The 19,078-nt window shown below is 44.3% G+C and overlaps 2 long non-coding RNA genes and 1 other non-coding gene across 7 annotated transcripts in view; 2 read left to right on the forward strand and 1 right to left on the reverse strand.

Moving 5' to 3' along the window:
* The first annotated feature begins 2,822 nt into the window (after positions 1-2,822).
* Positions 2,823-13,523, forward strand: LOC111097093. 2 transcript variants are annotated; one of them, XR_005363498.1, is made up of 4 exons: positions 2,823-2,940; positions 5,316-5,610; positions 9,877-9,950; positions 13,360-13,523. It is a non-coding gene; the product is annotated as an uncharacterized LOC111097093 (long non-coding RNA). The 2 variants fall into 2 exon arrangements; XR_005363499.1 differs by lacking the exons at positions 9,877-9,950; positions 13,360-13,523 and adding an exon at positions 8,536-8,639.
* LOC119873166 lies at positions 6,612-6,718 on the forward strand. Its single transcript, XR_005363947.1, has one exon. It is a non-coding gene; the product is annotated as a U6 spliceosomal RNA (small nuclear RNA).
* LOC100684379 overlaps positions 8,982-19,078 on the reverse strand; it is a 39,651-nt gene continuing 29,554 nt past the window's right edge. For all 4 annotated transcript variants that reach the window (XR_005363495.1, XR_005363497.1, XR_005363496.1 and 1 more), the window contains one exon: positions 8,982-9,093. This is a non-coding gene — a long non-coding RNA (uncharacterized LOC100684379). The remainder of the gene's footprint in view (positions 9,094-19,078) is intronic.

Here is a 19,078-nt window from a genome sequence, read left to right on the forward strand (position 1 = left end):
GCCATGCCCTAAAGGAAAGTGATTTTGCCATAACCAATCCACTTGTTGCCCAATTAACTTCCTGTTTCTGCTCCTTCTGCCTATAAGAGTCTTTCATTTTGTACAGCTCCTCGGAGCTCTTTTCTACCTGCTAGGTGGGATGCTGCCCAGTTCAGGAATTGTTGGATAAAGCCAGTAAATCTTTAAAATTTACTCAGTTGAATTGTGTTTTTTAACAACACAACATGATCACAAATGTGTGTGTGCGTGTGCACTTGGGTAGTATCAAAACCTTAGTTATTTCTGAGCTGAGTGGTGGAACATGGGTAATTTGTAATTAGAATAAAGAACCACAAAATCATTCATATTTGTTGTCACCAAAAGTAAATTTCAAGCCAAAAGCATTATTGTTAGTTGGAGAGGTGGTAGAGGAGGGGAAAAACTAGAATGTAATGATATTAATGACAACGGCTACTATGAATGTAGGACTATGTGTCATGCGCTGTTCACAATCTGTTTTATTTGTCAAAGTCTTTAACAGCTTTTTTAAAAAAACACTTTATTTATTTATTCATGAGAGACACACACAGAGAGAGGGGCAGAGACACAGGCAGAGGGAAAAGCAGGCTCCATGCCAGGAGCCCAAGGTGGGACTTGATCCTGGTTTCCCAGGATCATGCCCTGGGCCAAAGGCAGGTGCTAAACCACTGAGCCACCGCGGGATCCTCTAATGGCTGTTTCAAGTAAAAACTAAGAGGTCCTACCTAGGATAAACAGTCCAGTTCTTCCCTAGCCTTCCTGCCTCCTGGAGGGAACATTCTTGGTTACGTGCAGACAGACATATGGCTAGATTCCAGTAGACATATGGCTACTTACCTTTAGAACTAATGTAGTATATAGCTGGGGTCTCACCTAGCACTGGCACTGACTTTTTTGTTTTTCAGCTTTTCATCTTGGTCTTTAAATCATGCTGGTGACAAAGATGTAGCTGAAATTTCCACTCAGTGTTTTTGCTTTTGAGATTTATGCCTTTTTATCTGAAAAAAAAAATCAACGTAATGATTTTTGTTATTTGTTTTTGCAACAAACCAGAGAGATGTGATGAATGAGCAGCTCTCACAGGTGTCCACGAAAAATAGATTTTTACAATAGGCTGCTGTTTGGATCACAGACTAGACTCGGCAACGCCCTCTTAGAGACACTGGTAGGCAACTGCGCCACCGTGTGGTATCGAGGGGTATGGTATGGAGGCACATTTCTTTCTTTTTCTTTTCTTTTCTTTTCTTTTTTTTTTTTTTTTATGACTTTCCTAGTTTTACACTGTAAGTGCCGAAAGTAACTTTAGTGGCCACTGGGTGGGGCTCTTTCTATTTGTTGTGGAAACTGAGACCCAGACAAGGGTTCCCATCAACCCGGGGCTTGAATCCAAATCTTCAGGCCCTCTTCAGACCCTTTCTTGCCTCACAGCTGCTTCCAGTTCTAGGTATTAACGCAGGGATGTCTGCCTGTCAGCTGTGGGGAAGCTTCGTGCAAAAACTCGGTTTTACATCCAAGGAAACCGAAACTTAGAGGGGCTAAATGATTTGCTGGAGGATCCACACAGCTCATATTGTGTCCCTCCATTCATTTACTCACCAAATATTTAGACATGTGTCTACTATATGTCAGGCTCTGTTCAAGACACTGAAGACACAATAGTGAGCAAAGTAGACAAAAATCCCTTCATACATCCTCTACCAAGGGAGACAGACAAGATAAGCAAATAAAATGCATAATATAATATTTAAAAGGGCTCAATGCTAACATGAGAAAAAGGCAGAATGCTGTTTAGGGGGAGAGAGAGGTGAACTACTGGAAGAGGTCACATTTCAGAGTGGCCAGAGCAGGGCTCTTTCCCAAGATGACTTTTGGAATAAAGATCTGAAGGAATTGAGGAAACCAGCCCTACAGATATGGGGGGAGGACATTCGGGTAGAGGAGACAACCTAGCTGGAATGAGAGTTCCAGGCAAGAAGGAGGTAGGAGAGGTCATGGAGTGGGGGGGGAACAGACCATGTGGGGCTTTCGGGTCAAAGAAGGATTTGGGCTTTTACTTTGAGTGACATGGAAGTCACTTGGGAGTTTTCATCAGGCGAGTGGTGTGGTTGGACTTTAGGATGGAAACTCTTGGGCTGCCAGGCTCACAATGAGCTGCAGAACACAAGGGTAGAGACAGACAAGGAGGCTCTCTGGTGACTGTGGTAAGAGCTAACAGTAGGTCGGGCAAGGGAGGTGACAATGGATATGGTAAAATGTGGCCCCAATTTTAAAATATATTTCACAGTAGAGCAAGAAGCTTTGCTGATGGATCAGGAGTATGAAAGAGAGGAGACAGGGGTGACACCGAGGTTTTTGACCTGAGCAACTAGAAGCGTAGTGTTACCATTCCTGGAGATTGGAGGGAGCCCCTCAGCAGCTTACTATTAGACCCGCTAAGTGTGAGATTGCCAGCCCACACCACGGTGTCAGGCCCGCGGTTGATTATGTAGGTCTGGAGTTCAGCCAAGGACCATTAAGTTGTAACAGTCAGTGAAAACATCACCTCCATAAGGTGACTAAGGGCACCATAATGACTAGAAAACATCCAGGCCCAAATGATAAATACTTCCTGTTTTAGCATTGGGCTTTCCCAACTTCTACCCAAAGAAACCTTTGAAATTAGCTCTGCCTTGCATACAGGAAGCTATTAACCTTTTGCTCACAGACATGAGACTTGAGTCTCCTGACACTGGTTAGGCCTTTTGGAGGATGGATGAGTGTTTCCTAGGTTATGGAATGGAGCCTGTGTGAGGTCAGAGGGCAGCCTGCCAGGCCTGCAGAACATCAGGGAAACTATCCTAAGCTTTCTGTCTTACTAAAGGGAGAGGAGATCCAACCTGAGGCTTTCTCTTCTTTGCCTCCTTGGATTTTATTGATACCCAGGTCAGGTGCAATTGCTTGCAGCTGTGTGGTCTCTTTATTATTTTATTACCTGCACTTGCCATCCTGCACAATAGCTCTGTACATGATGAAACTGACATTCCTTCTTTTGCATCATGTCCTCTCTTGGGGACAAGGACAAGGGAGGGCAGAGTGACTGAGCACTTACGGAGTTTAGGAACTGATCCATATGCCCTCAACCAGTATACAAAGACAATGCCACCGACCTACCAACTATGACACTGATTGTAACAACTGACCTTCAAACAATGGTTTACAGTTCCAAAGGCACTTTTGCATAAGAGCACTGGTGCGCTGATTAAAAGTATAGACTCTGAAGCCAGACTGTTTGGGTTCGAATCCCCCTTCTGCTATGACTTGCTGTTGGTCTAAGACAATTAAACTATGTGTTAAGCCTCAGTTTCGACTGCAAAAAAAATCAGGATAAAAAAAATCGTAACCCCTAAAGTGTTTTAAGAGCTTCATTGAGGTATAATTAATGTATGAAGAACTGGATATGTTTGATAGGTACGATTTGATGATCATGTAGGTCTGTAATCCTCTGAGGTCTAAAGTGATTTTAAGGATTGAGATGATACATGGGCAGCACTAAAATCAATGCCTGGGACATAGGGAACCCTTAATCAAGGCAGAAGTGATATTACCTCCTGGGGCCCTCAAAAAAAAATCCTATAAGGTGGATATTCTTTTTAGCCAACTTTACTAATAAGGAAACTGAGGCTCAGATAGGCTATTCCGTGTGGTAATACAGCAGGACATAGCACAAGCACTAGACCCAGTCGTGAGGATTCCCAAGCTTTCCCACTAGAAATCTAATTCCTTAGGGGTTGACACATGGGGCAGCCCACTCACCCTTCACCCTCCCCTTCCCTTTCTTCTTCCCAAACTCAGAGGCTGAGCCCAGGCGTCCAAGCCCAGGGCCAGGCTGAACCCCTGCCACCACTGGAGATGCAGCATAGTCTCCACCTCAGAGGATCCCTAGTCCAGAGGTTCTCACCCAGCTGGAGGACTGACTGGGGTCGTCTGTTTGGGCCCCAGGGAGAGTGCAGAGACAGTCGGGTTTCAACTCAGTCCCATACCTGCCTGAGAACTAGCAGCCTTGGGAGGCACCTTTCTGCGCCAGCACTGGGGGTTATCCTTGGCCTCTAGACATTTAAATTCCCATGCTCCGCTTCTGAGCCTCTGGCACGTCGTGAGTAGAAGCTCTCTCCGGGGGTGAAATGGAACAATTTCCCCATTGAGAAGTGGGCTGGATGTGGAGGAACAGAAAACCTCCCAGGGGCTTGGCCTGAGCTTAGGTTTTGACTTGAGCAACCTGGCATCTTGTTTTTCCTCTCTCTCTTAATCCTCCCTTCCTTCCTACCTGCCTACATTCCTCCCTTCCTCCCTCCCTCCCTCCTACCTGTTTTTTGCCCTTCCTCCCTCCCTGCCTTTAAAGAGAATGGTGCTCTGTGCTCTGCGGCCTGCTCCCCATGGGCAGAATTGCGACAGACATCCTAAGTGAGCACTAGAGATCTCAGAGATCTGGCTACTCCGACCTGAGGCCGCCTGCTTACTAAACTGGGTGAGCTGGGTTCAGAATGGTCACTTTGCACAATTCAGGTGTCTTTGGTGTGGGGCATGGATTTGGCTAGGTGTGACTGTTCTGCTCCTAATTTAAGCCACTAGTTGTAAATATAGGTCTTGGTGCCTATTAATAACCCGCAGTCAGCACACTTGTCTCCTGTTCCTCCAATTACTGCAACCGTGCCCTCCTCTCTCCACTGCCTCCCTCTGCAGCTCTGCAAGCACAGGCTGAGCCATCCGTGTACCTCGTGAGCCGTGGCTGAGCCTGTGCATGCCGTCCACTTTGTCTCCCTTCCTCTCTTCTGGCGCCAGGACACCAAGTCACTAATGTGGCTAGGTGAGAAGGAAAGGAAAGAGGAAAATAAAATAATAGCACTTCATTCTGATAAACCTTGAAACCCTTAAAATTATAGCACTGGGCTATCCTTGGCTTGCTGTCCTTGGCTATGAAAATAGTGGTCCTGGTTCTTAGCACTCCCGAGGTCAGAGGTTTGGATAAGGAGCCTTTCCACTGGGTAGGATTGCTAGCTTTTGTCTATGAGATTTCCAGTGCCCCATTCAGTTTGCTCCCTCCCATCAGCTTCTCCTTTTTATAACCTGTGGCCAAGAAAGGAGTCGAAATATTACATGTAAATAAGGAATACCGCAAATATTACCTGAAAATGGGGGTTTGAAACTTGAAAGTCACCAAAGAAAAGAAGCATCTTGATAGAGGAGACCAAGAACTCTAGGACAAACTGTCCTGAGTTCTGTGTCCCTAGTTACCAACTAGAGCCCCCTCTTGCCCACAGCTGCCTCTTCCAAAAAACGAGGATAGCAATCTACACCTGCCTTGGTGCAGAGGATGACACCAGATTGTTTCTCAAGATCTCTCCCAGTTCTGATGAAACAAAACTGAACAGAGGAGTGGAAGCTACCAGCAAGCTGGGCAAGAGGAATCAAGAGCCTGTGGTGTCCAAGAGCCTTCTTGGTTGGTACCCATGAAAGCAGATTGCCAAGTGTGGCATCTGCAGAAGAAATGTGAGATCCTAACAGTGTCTGACAGTAGTAATATCAGCCTCGAGCCCTTTGGTAATTCCATCCCAGGTAATCACCCTGCTATAATCCTACCACCTCCCGCAGACATCACTTCCTCTGCCTAGCAAATTCCTTTAACACCTAGCACAAAGCTTCACACACTAGGAACCCTTTCCTAGATATCCTGAAGACACAGGAGGCTTTCTCTCTGGGTCCCGTAGGACGGACCCACATTTGGAGCCCCCAGTGCTTTGCACTGCCATCTGCTGCCCATCCTGGACCATCAGAAAGACTTGGCCTCTTTACCTTTGTGGGGCGCAATTTCTGTATGTCCTCCTTGAATGGAGAGACATAATAGTACTTATATAGTGACCTTCCATCTATAAAGGGCTTTCCCCTACATATTCTTGTTGAGCCCTCACACAGCCCTGGGAGGATGACACAAAGAGGTGAAGTGACTTGCCCTGGTCATTTGGTGAGAGGCAGAGCTAGAAGATCTAGATCAGTTCAGGAACCATAAAACCCTTGTAGGTGTCCCTGACTGCTTCTTGTCATGTAGTAGAAAGCTTCCCAAAATAGTAATGTCCCCCTCAGCTTCTTTCTCCTTTCTTTCCCATCAAGTTCAAGTGTCAGACAATGAAGATAGCTGCTGAGTCAAGTCCCAAGGGAATGAAAGTGGTAATATCCTGCCTTCTTTACTTGCTTGTCTACCTCCTCTGGCAAAGACCCTTTCTGGAGGCATCTAATGTCAGGGCCTGGGCCCTCTGTCTTAAAGTATGATCTTTATGAGCTGTGTCGCAGACCCTCTTGCTCAGCCGGCAACCTGGTATAGGCCACAGCCTAACTGGGGGCTCTTGAGGGCTTGTCTATATTGAAATACTGTGCAACTCAGTTTTCTCACCTGTAAAAATAGGAATTCAACTGAACAAGCATCACTTAGATGCCACCATGTACAGAGCCCAGAGCTAGGTACTGGGGATAGAGATGCAAGGATACATAGGGTATGGTCTCTGTCCTCAGTAAATGTAAAGTCAAGTGGGAAAGACAAGAATTGAAAAAAAGACAACACAGTGCTCACTTCAGCAGCACATATACTAAAATTGGAACGATACAGAGAAGATTAGCATGGCCCCTGCACAAGGATGACACGCAAATTCGTGAAGCATTCCATACTAAAAAAAAAAAAAAAAAAAAGAATAAAAGAAAAACAGACACTACAGCAGAGTGAAATAAAGTAAGATATGAAAGAAAGGCTATTACCTGATGTGCTTACCTCACACAGGCCTAGAATCAAGTATTCTAAAGGCATCATACATATATAAGCAAATATTACACTATCTGGCTTCTGTAGGAGACACCAGTTGGGTCGTCTGTTCACATCCTTTCTTTTCCAAGAACTCCTGGAGCCAAATTCATGATGTAATGGTGCTCCCTTCCCATCCCACCTCCTCTAAGCACCACCAGCCATTTTACTTGATTGAATTAGGAGCAGACCCCTTGCCCCAGGTAGGACATGTAGAGTCCCTGTTCTGTGTTTGGAATGGGACTGAAGGTCAGTTGGTCACAGTCACCTGGGGCTTTGAGAAGAAGAGATACAAATTCTGGAGGCATGGACCACTATCTTCTGACAAGGTAGCTTGACAGTTAAAGAATGCCAAGCTGCCACATCTGGGTGGAAGCGTGGAGCAGAGGCTTGGAGAGGAGGGAAAACAAGAGGCAGAGGCTCCCTGATATTCAGGACGAGGTTCAAATCTGTCCCTGCCCACCGGAATGATAGCCCAGCAAGGACCATCTTTCATTAAAGATAGCTTTGATGGGCTTCAATCACTTGCAGCTGAAAGGTTCATAATTAAGCAGTTTCTAAACAAATTCAGCTCAGGCTAGTGTTGAACAGAAGTCCTCCCCTAGCCTATGTAAGAGTTGTGTCATTCATTCATTCAGCCAATCAGTTAATGAATATTATTGAATGTCAACCATAACAAGCCTCATAAGAAGAAAAAAAAAGTTGGCTGTACCCTCTATGATATAAACTACTGCTGGATGTCAGCCTTCTGACCAGCCAGCCCTCAAAGCTCCTGAAATTACCCAGGTGTGCCATGGGAACACACTGGTGTTAACTGAACTTGCTGTTTTTGCAATTATCCCTGAGAAGTTTTGAAGCATTAGACACTATGATGTTTGTCTGCACCTCCCCACTCTCCCTTATGGTAGCATGTCAGACCCCACTCCGCCACACACACACACCTTTGGGGGGCTTTTCCATCCTGGCCCATGCTCTGCAGGTGAGGTTGCTAATCACAGGATCCTTCCCTCTGATCACAGGATGGACATGGGACCTAAGCTAGGCAATCAGAATCTCTTCCTGGAAAATCTGGATTTAGAGCTGAGACAAATACAGAGGCTCATCTCATAGCAGCACCACATAGAAAAGATCCCCAGCTACCCTGCTGAGCTCAGGGCAGCCGGTGTCCTGCTCTCAATTGTTCAGTTGTCCCTTTAAAGCTGTAGCCTCTCCAGTACCCATCACTCAAAAAATAAGAATCTTTTGAACTAAATTAGCCGATCAGGTATTTATAACCAGAGTCCTGACACATCTTCTTTTTGGACAAAAAGCCCATGGGTGAGTGAAGAAAAGACAAGGAAAGGTCAGGAGAGAGAGGACGATTGCATCGTGTCCTGTACCCAAGCCTATATCCCAAGCCTAGATCCAATTTTTAAGACTCTTTAATGAATCTATATTTACCATGAGTTTTTTTTTTATTTATGGAAATATACACGTGTCGTTTGGCTGAAGGCTCAAACTTATTTCAGGAAAGCAAGTCTGTCATTTCTCCAAAGTCCCTGTTAGCTCCTTCCACACCTGTTCCCCATTCTGCTAAGCCACCTATTGCTCATTTCCAAAGCAAAGAATAAGGACCCAGATTCCAGGGTAGGATACAAGTGATACTTGAAGAGACAGGTCTGTGATTTTTGTCATAAATGCTCTTTTTTTAGTAGGCTGCACTTCTAGTATGGAGCCCAATACAGGACCTGGACTCACAACCCTGAGATCAAGACCTGAGCTGAGATCAAGAGTCAGATGCTCAACTGACTAAGCCACCCAGGTTCCACTCCTCCCTTTTTTTTAAAGTTTATTTATTTAGTAATCTCTACTCCCAATGTGGGGTTCACACTCAAGACCCCAAGATCAAGAGTTGTGTGCTCTTCTGACTAAGCCCACCAGGCATGTCACAAGTGTTCTTAATGGACATTCTGTATTCTTTCCAGTCAACACAGATCCCTTATGAAAATACATTCCATATCTCATAAAGTTGTCTCCCAAAATAAGACTCATAGAATCCCTAATAATAGATCATTAATCCAACCCTGTTATTTTACAGATTGGTAAGCTTGGGTGCAGGGAAAGTAAGTGGCATACTCAACAGCACAGTAGCAGATCACAGAGAGAACTCAGGTTTTATTAGCTCCACACCAGAGTCTTTTCCACCACTTCATGTCTTCTTCCACAGTGCAATTCACTTTCTTTTCTTTAAGGATAAGACTGTTCTTAATCTTAAAAAAAAAAAAAGAATGTTATTAATCTCTCTATATAAATGTTTCATTGGGCAATAAATACTTGACAAAGAATCTGGTTACAGAAACCCTAGAGAATTTGCTTCCATTACCACCTGAGATCTGTAAATTATGCGAATTATGACAGTAAGGATACAGAATCCAAATAACACAATTTAAACACGTTCAAGTCTTAATTAAATATAATGTATACAAAGTAAGTTACCTGGTACCTATGTATGTATATATGTAAACTCCTCCAAGTGACTCAATTACATGGTAGACTTAGAACTAAGGAAAGAAAATGACAAGGAGTTTGATTGGCAGAAGGTGTTTACAGGGACTTCTCAGTGGTGGTGAGTTCTCCATCACAGGAGGTCCAGCAGAGACTGGGCAAACAACCATTTGTCAGGGATAGAGCACTCCAACAATTTCATAAGCACCAGAACCTTCCCAAGAACTTTTTTTTTTAAGATTTTATTTATTTATTCATGAGAGACAGAGAGAGAGAGACAGAGAAAGAGAGAGAGAGAGGCAGAGAGAGAGAGAGGCAGAGACACAGGCAGAAGGAGAAGCAGGCTCCATGTGGGGAGCCCGACGTGGAACTGGATCCCGGGTCTCCAGGATCAGGCCCTTGGCTGAAGGCGGCGCTAAATTGCTGAGCCACCTGGGCTGCTCTCCAAGAGCTTCTTTAAACAGAAATTGCTGCGCCCCACCCCAGAGTTTTTGATTCAAGAAGTCTGGGATGGAGCTTGACATTTGGCATTTCTACCCCGTACCCAGGTAATACTGCTGCTGCTCATCCAGGACCACACTTTGAGAGACACTGTGAGAGAAGGAATTTGAAAGTAATGGAGGTGAGCCACTTCACTGCAGTTGAGCTATACAGAACAAGGTCCCATTACTCTTTAATGTCCAATCAGACAGCTTGAGTCCAGTTTTGCCATGCGAGCTACCTTTGGTGATAGCTCTAAATCCTATGCATTCTGTGCTCACCTTGAGGTTGGGACAAAGGGAACCACCTTGAGGCTGAAGGACACCTAGAGGGCTCCGAGTTGCTGTTTTTTTAGGATCAGCTGCCAGAGATGTGGTGTCAAACTCACACCTGGGACATGATATCCCTCTGAAAACAGCATCACAGGCAACAGAAAGAGCCATTGGTGGTCTTGTGACAGAACGCTGGTCCTCACTCACTGCCAGTGACTTACAGAAGCAAGAGAATCTAGCCATTGCTGCCTGTGGGACCACTACTAAAAGAAGGACATTTTGGGGGTGCCTGGGTGGTTCAGTCAGTTAAGTGCCAGACTCTTGATTTTGGCACAGGCCATCATCTCAGGGTCATGAGATCGAGCCCCAAGCCCTGGGTTGGGCTCCACACCCAGTGTGGAGATTCTTTCTCTCCTTCTCCTTTTGCCTCTTCCCCTCCCCTGCCTCCTCTCAAAAACAAAAAACAAAACAAAACAAAACAAAAACAAAGAAAAAACCACACACACAAAAAAAACAGAAAAGATAAAAAGACATTTTGCAAAGCCCTATACAATCTTTGCCTATACCTATGAAAGCACATAACCAACATTTATTGACCTTTCACCCTGCATCAAGTATTATTCTAAGCAAGTTAAATGCATCCATCTCTCATTTAATCCTTATAAGAACTCTGTAAGCAGTATTGGTAGGACTGGGGCTTGAACCCAGAGACTTCAGCTCCACACCCCACACTGACACCCTTAATCAGAGAGAAAATAGTTGTCAGAGTATAAGGAATAGAGGTCTCTTCTCCCACTGGTCCGCCAGGCCAGAGCTTTAACCTCTGGGTGTTATCATGGCCTTGCTACACCTCTAAAGGGCCGGGCTCCTAGAGTTTCATCTGTGTGCCTCACATGTACATGTAGTTACTGTTTCTGAAGCTTATTCAAAGTCCCAGGTGACTAGGTCAGGCAAGGTTTTCAGGTGTATACACCTCACTGCCCACATGGGCCTTTCCAATATGACAGTCTCTGCTGGTGCTGAGTACAAATTGCCATTCCAGGTTCCCCCACCACCACCGATTTAAGTTACCCTTTGGGGAGCCTTGGTGTCCCCTTCTGCCTGTTGACCTTAGCTGGACTCACCTGAGGCATCAAAAGTGTTGAATAATATTAAACCCCAAAGAAATGTTGTCTGAATATTGGATCCCTTTCATTCAAGGAGGGTCCCTGGCCTCCAATGCTTACTTCTCCAACCTGTCCCCAAAAGTCAACCACATACAAGGGATGAGACACAGCTCTAGCTGGGAAACTCATCTTGATTGCTTTCTTCCTCCAGGACAATTCCTTCTTCCACTGGCTTTGTCTTAGGAAACTAAAAAAGACAACTCAGACAATTCTTGCATACCAAGATCTGCCCCAAGTCCTTTGTTGTATCCATCCAAACATGGGTTTTGGTAGGTGCCTCTTTTAAAAGGCAGCTTCCCTCTATAATAAAATAATGAAGTTTTTACCTTCTTTGGGTCTTCCTACCCAAGCATTGGCAGTTTAACAGTGTTATCATTCGAAATATAGTGAGCGCCCATTACATTTAGGGCACTGTGCTAGGAGCAAGGGGTACTAATAAGATACATTCTGTCCTAGGAGCACCTGGGTGGCACTGTTAGTTAAGCATCCGACCCTTGGTTTTGGTTCAGGTTATGATCTCAGGGTCCTGGAATCCAACCCTGAGTTGGACTCCACATTCAGTGCAGAGTGTGCTTGCACTTCTCTTTCCCTCTCCCCTGCCCCTCCCCCCCATGCTTGCACATCACACACTCTGTCTCTTTCTCAAATAAATAAATAAGTCTTAAAAAGATACAGTCTGTCCTAAAAGAAAAGGATGAAAGGCTGCAGCATCCACCCTGGATCTCCTGCCCCAAAGATGATGAAGAAGGACATGGGGTGGGGAGAAGGGGTGGGTAGATAAGAAGGAAGAGGCAGTAATCAGTAGTCTGAAGACTATCTGCTAGTAAAACCAGAATAGCCTGACATTAATTCTATTTAAGGACAGCCTCAACAGAGAAGTCTTATTAGCCAAAGCTATCAAAACAGACCCACTTTCTAAATATGTGGCTAAACTTTTCACTCCCCAACAACTACATACAGAAACATGCTACAAGAATAAATTTTTTCAACACACTCTCTCTAATACATAATGATGTTCCTGTTTGAAGAGCAAAATAATTGAGGTGTAGATGGTGAGTGACTTGCCCACTATTATGATAAAAAATACTACTAAGTGGTTCTTAGGAGCTTACTGGCAACGGCCTTAGATTTCACGTGTGGCTGGCCCTTGGGTGAGCATCGTAGGTATCTTATTACTACATAACAAGCCACCCCCAAATTTAACCATACAATGACAATTATCTATTTGCTCATTATTCTGCAGTTGGGGCTGGGCTTATCCAGGCTCACATGGGGTCACTCATGTGCTTGCAGTCTTCTGGTGGGTTGACTGGAACACAACGATCTAAGATGAGCTCACTTACGGCCTGGGACAGCTTGATGCTGTCAGACGTTCCTGTCCCCCTGATGTCATTCAGTAGCCTAATGCAAGCTTACATGGCTGCAAGAGTGTGCCAAGAGGGCCACTGGGGAGCTGTAAGAACTCTTAGGCCTAGGTTCTGAAACTTGCATATTGTGATTTTTGCCACATCCCATCAGTTCAAGCAAGTCACAAGGCCAGCCCAAAGTCAAGAAGCAGGCACACAGACTCCACCGCCTGATGGCAGAAGCTGCAAAGTATTGTGACCATGTTTTTCATACTGTGAGATAGCTGGGCCTCATTTCTTCTGCTCCAGACACCCCAGCTCTTATTGTCACTGCTAGGGCATGGCCAGCATCTACCAGCCCCTGCTGTCCATGGGAGAGGATAGATTCATTGGAGCTTCAGAGCTTGGGGACTTAATCTTAGCCCTTGGATGATACCCAAACATATTGATGTTCTTCCAAATATATATTGAAATGATCAATGAAGTTGCAGACTATCAATCACTATGTAGATGCATTAGTGGTAATTGCCGCCTATGCATCAACCCACAGGTGCACAGGTCAGACATCATCATACATTCAAAGGGCACGTGATTTCTCAGGTGATATCCTGGCATCCCCAGGCATGGCCCGTCATTTCCCCAATGACCAGTTAATACACAGTGATAAATAAAGCCATATTAAATGTGTTTAGTAATTTTATTCAGATTTCAAAATATGTTTTAGAAGAAAATTCTTTTCTACCCTTAATTGTTGTTTGTCTCTATAGGTAGGCAGACCTCTCAATATTTGGTGGAAAAGAAAGAAAAGAAAATCCTGGTTCAGACAAGGAGGCCAAGAGTGAGGGAAGAGCCAGAAATAGTTCTGTACAGGGTATGTAAGAGAGGTCAGCATTGCTACAAATGAATTAAACCCACCCAAGTGAGAGCTTATAAAATGCAAATTGTTTTACAGCTTCAAGGTATGCTTTACAAGGTATGTTTTACAACTCCAAGGTATGAGGTATGACTGAAATGGTAAGCTTCATGGGTTTCAAGCAGACAATATGATAATAACACCATTATCTATGAAGCCATCAGTACAATCAGGATAATGAACATACAACTCTACAGATGCTCTTGTGCCACTTTGTAATCCCTCCCTCCTGTTCCACTCACCTTTCCCCATCCCCAGATCATCACAGTTCTGCTTTCTGTTGCTATTGATAGCTTTGCATTTCTAAGATTTTTTTTTTAAGAGAGAGAGTATGTACCCAAGCAGGGAGAGGGGCAGAAAGAGAGGGAGAGAGAGAATCTTAAGCAGGATCCATACTCAATGGGAAGCCCAAAGCAGGGCTTAATCTCATGACCCTGAGATTGTGACCCGAGCCTAAAGTAAGAGTCAGATGCTTAACCAACTGAGCCACCCAGTGGCCTAAGATTTTATATAAATGAGATCACCTAGTATGTATTCTCTTTTTTGTCTAGCTTCTTTCACTCTGCATGATTATTTTGAGTTTTATCTATAGTGTTGAGTACATTGATAGTTTATTCTTTTGAATTGCTGAAGTATACATTGTGTGGACACAGCATAACTAGTTTAGCCATTCCTCTGTTGATGGATATTTGGGTTAAGCTATGCACTGACATGTGACTCTTCCTTTCCCCAATTAATATGTTGAGACCCTAACCCCCAATGTGACTCTATTTGGAAATAGGGTCTTTAGGAAGTAATCAAGGAAAAATGAAGTCAGAAGGGTGGGGCCCCGATTGGAGAGGATTAGTGTCCTTATAAGAAGAAATACTAGCAAACTCTCTTGCTTGCTTATGCTCTTTATCTTTCCAAGCGCCCTCAGAGGAAAGGCCCCATGAGGACAGAGTGGCCATCTGTGGGCCAGACAGAGAGCCCTTACCAAAATCTCAACACTACTGGAACCCTGATCTTGGACTTTCCAGCCTCCAGAACTGTGAGAAAATGAATTTCTGCTGTTAAAGCAGTGCAGTCTGTGGGATCTTGTTATGGCAGCTCATATAGAATTAGACTCATATAGGTTGTTTATAGTTTGGGGCTGTTGTAATGAAGCTGCTATGAATGTTCGTGTACATCATTGTGTGGACATCTGCTTTCATTTATCTTGGGTGAATGTCTAAAAGGGGAATATCTGGGTCACATGGAATATGTACATTTATGCTTTTAAGAAACTGTCAACACTTTTCCACAGTGGCTATATCATTTTGCATGTCCAGCAGCAGCGTATGGGACTTCCAATTGCTCTACATTCTTGCCAATACTTAGTATGTTTAATCTTTTTAATTTTAAAAAATTCAATTTTTTGATGGCAATTTAATTTGCCATTCTGGTGAATGTCTACTGGTAGCTCACTGTGGATACAGTATGTATCTCCCTAATGGCTAATAATGGAGCTCACCTTTTTCACGTACTTATTTGCCACCCTTATATCTTCCTTAGTGAAGTATCTTTTCAGATCTTTTGCCCTCTTAATCACTGAGAGCTAATTAAATGCAAATTCAAATAAGCAGAAGCATGGAATATTCAATTCTGAATCTTCCCAGCTGCCCAGGTTGGCAGGCTGGGAAAGGAGACCAGAATGTCCAGGAAGAGTATGTGGCATTGGAAACTTGGCAGAGGGGGGTGAGGGCTGTGAGGAGAGTGACAGGGCTGAGGATAAATTCTGCCAGCTTCACAGTTTTGTCTGAGTTTGGCCTTGTGACCTCCCTACCAGCCTTCTCACCGCGAGCACTGAATTTCAGCCCCCGGATCATCTGAGAACCCCAATTTCATGACACTTGCTGTGGGAGTTTCTTGTCACAGGAGTGCACCATCTGTGACTCTTGCCTGAAGACGCCAAGTCTGGAGGCAGAGACAGAGACACCCACAGAAGCACCTAGATAAGATCTGGCCCGGAGTCTTGTCTGGGGGCAGAGTTGATCACAAAGTAGCATCTGACACACAAACACATTCCACTAGAGCAAGGGCCTTGGAAAGGAGGGCCAAGGAGAAAGGGCCAAGGAGAAAGGACGATAGGAGGGAGAACTGGTGATAAGAGTCGGAGCCGTGCTCAAGCACACTGTGCTGGGTCCTGGCTCCCTCTGCGCCCGGAAAAGATAAGCAAGAGAGAATCCAGGAAAGAGCAGGATACATGATTAAAGAAAGAAGCAGCTGATTTATGAGGCCAACTTCACAGAGCTCGCTGAAGCTAGTTCATCTAATGAAATGTAACTGAAGCTAATTTTCCATCAGAGCCTGAAAGGCAGTGGAAGTGCTCATATAAAAGATTAGGAAAATTGCAAATGTGAGAGTCAGCTTGTCTAGCAAACCCATTCAGTAAAATTAAAATAACATCTGTATGAATCAGACCAATTCCTGATCTAAACTTGTCTTCTCTGTATCCTGACAAGCCTCTTGTAGACCTTCTCTCATTCTCTTCCACCTCTCTCTCTTTATTCCCTCCCTTTATTTTTTTCTGGCGAATGTCATAACTGTACACAAAACCTCAGCTCTACAAGTTCTTATTGTTTCACCTTGAGAGGAATCTTCCTGTTGGCTGGCGTCAGTGGGTCTGTCCATCCATGGACGTATCCGTATTCATTTGGCTCCATCCAGCTCACTGGGGCTAAGGTTTACCCCTATCCCTTCTCTCACATCCCAATTGCTCTTTTTTTTTTTTTTTAAGATTTTATTTATTTATTCATGAGAGACACACAGAGAGAGGCAGAGACACAGGCAGAGGGAGAAGCAGGCTTCATGCAGGGAGCCCAATATGGGACTCGATCCTAGAACTCCAGGATCATGTCCTGGGCTGAAGGCAGGCACCAAACCACTGAGCCACCTAGGATTCCCCCAATTGCTCTTTGAATTAGGCCTTTCTTCAAGCCAGAAGCTTAGGAAAAGATAATAAATGACCCTTAATTCGGTGGAATCCTGTTAAAAAGAAACAACTGGCCCCAAATGGAGTCACTTTTGCTAAGTCCCATCAACACCAAATACCTAACTGCAGTTTAGGAATGGAATTTTAACCAATCAGTCTGAAATTTTCTGATCAGCACCACTGAGTCATGGCATAAGACCCTCTCTTGTCCCCACTCTGAGGGAAGGTGACCTCACCTGAAACAATTTTTTCTCTTGCTAATAACCTCCTTGTCTTGCCCCATTTCCGCCTATAAAATCTTTCCACTTTATTTTTTCCCCCTTTTCCCCCAAGTTTTTATTTAAATTCCAGTCAGAGAACATAATAGTGTAATATTAGTTTCAGGAGTTGAATTTAGTGATTCATCACTACAACACCCAATGCTCATCACAAGTGCTCTCCTACATGCCCATCACCATTTAACCCATCCCTCCTCCCAACATCTTTCCATTTTGTACAGCTGCTGGGAACTCCCTCTATTTGCTAGATGAGATGTTGCCGGGTTCAGGTATTGTTGAATAAAGGCAGCTTAGATGCTCAAATTTCCTCAGGTGAATTCTTGTTCAGCAGGCCTCACTTTGCTCATAGCATCATGCTGTGTCAGCATCCAGAGAGTGAAAAAGCAAAAGGATTGACTCCCCTTGTCAGATGGGCACTTGGGGATGGGGCGCTGAGAGCACTGAGTAAAGGATCAGAGAGTCAAGTGTGGAGAGATTCATGGAGCCTCCCATCCCCCACCACCTAGGAAGAGCAGCACCAGGCAGGATGTTGGTGGCCCAGGAGAAGCTGAAGGGGAATAGGGCAGTCACGCTGTGCTCCTTCCTACTCTGAGTCTCACCATTTACAACTTTGCCTGGCTCAGGAACTCAAACAGCTTCCCCAGAGCCTTAGCTTCTTATAAGACAAGCCACCAGATGTAAGTGAAATTGTCCTTGACTTTCCCAAGAAGTGCCTCCCTAGTTACCTCTTTTCATATAGAGGCATAATCTGGATATATAGCCCACTAACAATCTCTTCAAGCTTCTGTAGCTTTTTAAATGACGAGTCAGTGAGCATTGAGTGAAATCCACTGACACTGAGAGTCGCAGAGTAAACATTTCTACTCCATGTTAATGATGCCAAAGTCTTGTTTCAACTGTTCAAGTCTAGTAGCATCTATATTAGAAGATAGGGATGTCATTTCTCCATTGTCTTGAGCAGCAGTGGAAGCCTGTTGTCATTTATACAAATCAGCCCAGTTATAGCAATGGGTAGAGGAATGATGTGGAAGTTTAGTGCTCTATCCCTGATTGGCTCTGTGACTCTAAGCCATTTTACCTTTTAAATTTCAATTTCTTATTTGAAGAAATCAAAAGAGGGATCCCTGGGTGGCTCAGCAGTTTAGCACCTGCCTTCGGCCCAGGGCGCCAGATCAAGTTCCACATTGGGCTCCCTGCATGGAGCCTGCTTCTCCCTCTGCCTGCTTCTCCTTCTGCCTGTGTCTCTGCCTCTCTCTCTCTCTCATGAATAAATAAATAAAATCTGAAGAAATCAAAAGATTGCGCCAGAAGATTTCATCAGACCTAATCTGTATTGATTTCCTCGGGCTGCTGCAACGAAGCATCACAAAATGGGTGACTTATCAAGGAGCTGGAAGGGCTGGGGTTCTGAGGGAGAATCTCTCTTGTCTCTCTTCTAGCTTCTGGTAGATACAGGTGTTCCTTGGCTTGTAGATGGCTTTCTCCTCCCTGAATCTTCACATTGTCTTCCCTTTAAATCTGTCTATCTGTCCAAATTTGCCCTTTTCAGAAAGGAGGACACAAGACACATTGGATTACCTCATCTTAACATGATCCTTTGCAAAGATCCTATTTCCAATAAGGTCACATTCATAGGTACTGAGGATTAGGACTTCCGTGTGTTTTTAGGGAGATACATTCAATACATAGCACTAACTTTAAAAAAAAATCAGTAAGGAAGAATATATGCAAACCCAAAAGTAAACTGAAATATCTACCAAGAGAAGTCGGAATGAATGATGGGGTAAGTCTCCATTGCTGTCCACCTAGCCTGATCTTTGCCTAACTTAAAAAAGATTTTACAGACTCCTTCCATAGAGATTACAGGATCTATGGCAGCGATAGTACTCAGGAGGAAAATACAGTTTCAGAGGCTTCCTCAAATAATACCAGAAATACATACATATGAGTGCAAAGGTATATATGGATTTATTTGTCCTATATATCTATAGAACCAGTAACACACATATCAGTCTAGCCTTTCACACACAATGAAAAGCCAATGAATCTCTTATGTAAATATTCAAAAATCTGCCACTGGAATATTTTCATTCATTCATTCATCAACTAGATCCACCTGCCTATATAAACTCCATCTTTATTTTTCCTGTGGGGTGAAAATGGAAATTTCATTGACTTACCCTAGCCCTTAAGTTCTTAGAAATAGTGAGGGGTGCCTGAGCCATCAGGTTAGCCATCAGGTTAGCCTCAACTGGCTCAGTCAGTTGAGCTTTGGACTCTTGCTTTCTGCTCAGGTCATGATTTCACCGGTTGCAGGATTGAGTCCAGTATGGGGCTCCCCA

Source organism: Canis lupus, chromosome 8 (assembly GCF_011100685.1).
Source record: "Canis lupus familiaris isolate Mischka breed German Shepherd chromosome 8, alternate assembly UU_Cfam_GSD_1.0, whole genome shotgun sequence".
NCBI lineage: Eukaryota > Metazoa > Chordata > Mammalia > Carnivora > Canidae > Canis > Canis lupus.